General features: G+C 43.1%; 1 long non-coding RNA gene across 1 annotated transcript in view; it reads right to left on the bottom strand.

Moving 5' to 3' along the window:
• Positions 1-455: 455 nt before the first annotated feature.
• The window catches only part of LOC118026651, a 2,091-nt gene continuing 947 nt past the window's right edge, over positions 456-1,599 (bottom strand). The window contains exons 2-3 of the long non-coding RNA XR_004683637.1: positions 1,395-1,468; positions 456-769 (exon numbers count right to left, since the gene is read on the bottom strand). This is a non-coding gene — a long non-coding RNA (uncharacterized LOC118026651). The remainder of the gene's footprint in view (positions 770-1,394; positions 1,469-1,599) is intronic.

A 1,599-nucleotide genomic window follows, 5' to 3' on the forward strand; every position in this document is an offset into this window, starting at 1 on the left:
GTTACGTGCTATAGACCACGGACGTGGTGCACAATTATTCAGCCACATGGGGTGATGAGGGGGGTACATACTATAGACCATGGATACGATGCACAGGGTGCACACAGGGTGATCATCCACACATCAACCACACAGGGTGATGAGGGCCAGTACATCCCATATAACATGAGCACAGCTGAAAACCACTATGCTCACTGAATGAAGCCAGATGCAAGATTAGATACTTTGTGTGATTACATTGACCTGAAGTATCTGAAAGAAGCTACTTCCTAGACAGCCAAAGGACACCAGTGGTGGACAAGGGCTGGGGAAGGAGCACTTGCAGGTACTGCTTAATGGGGACAGTTTTCTTTGGGGCACTGAGAAAGCTCTGGAAAAATGGTGAGGGATGCAAAGCACTCTAAACATAGTCAATGCCACAAAATCATACACTTAAAATGGATAAAGTTGCCATTTATTATCAACGACATAAAACGAAACAGTGATGGCAGTTATTAATTTCACAAAACAATTCAAAGGAAAAAGGCATTAAGATTTAGATTTTGTAAAAGTAATGACTGTCAAACACAATTTCATAGTTTTATATGCAGCTGCCAACCCAATATCTCCACTTTGGTGTCTGGCAGATGCCTCCAACTCAACCATTTCCAAAGTCATGATTTTCAGCCTCAACTCTGTTCCTCTCCATGCCTTCCTCCGTGTAGACACCTCTCGTTCCCGCTTCTCAGGATCAAACTTTGGCATCATTCTCACCAACTCCTGACCAAGTCTGAGGAAAAAGAAAGCTTATTGGCCCTGGGTGGCTCACTCATAAAGCATCTGCCTTCGGCTCGGGTCACGATCCCAGGGTCCTGGGATCGAGCCCCGCATCGGGCTCCCTACTTGGCGGGAAGCCTGCTTCTCCCTCTCCCGCTCCCCCTGCTTGTGTTCCCTCTCTCACTGTGTCTCTTTCTGTCAAATAAATAAATAAAATCTTTTTTTAAAAAATAAATAAAGAAAAAATAAATTAAAGAAAAGCTGATTTTATTGTTGAAACAGATCTAGAACCACATGTCTACGAACACTTGGTGTAGCACAGTATCCCCACTGGTGCACACAGAAGAAAAGAAAAATCGTGTTTAATCAATTGACCGTGTGCATGTAGTAAAATGACGAATAAAAATAAATTCCTAGTAAACTATTTATCTGTGAAAGGTAAAACAAGCTAGGGGATACGAGGAGAAAACAAGCTAGGGGATACCAGGAGATGCCAGCTCCACGATGCCAAGGGGGGCAAAGATCTGAGTGCAGGTATTTCGTGTGCTACTACGTAGCCTGCCCCATAGTACACGCCCAGTAAATACATACAGAGGAATAGAAACGACAGTTTTAACACCATCTGAAGGAGCACATACACGCACAAGTACTTGCATCTTGTGAAGACACTATGTTCCTCACCGTTAGATTCCGTTTCATATAAACGTCACTTCTGAAATTAGACAAACGCAATCTTAACAAAAAACACATTCATACTTATTTTTGGAATGCATAAATTTCACACAGGAAAACGACGAAGAATACTTAGCAAACACCTGAAGGACATCTCACGCGAGCTCCCGC

This window comes from Mirounga leonina, unplaced genomic scaffold (assembly GCF_011800145.1).
Source record: "Mirounga leonina isolate KUSES-001 unplaced genomic scaffold, KU_Mleo_1.0 Mir_268, whole genome shotgun sequence".
Taxonomy (NCBI): domain Eukaryota; kingdom Metazoa; phylum Chordata; class Mammalia; order Carnivora; family Phocidae; genus Mirounga; species Mirounga leonina.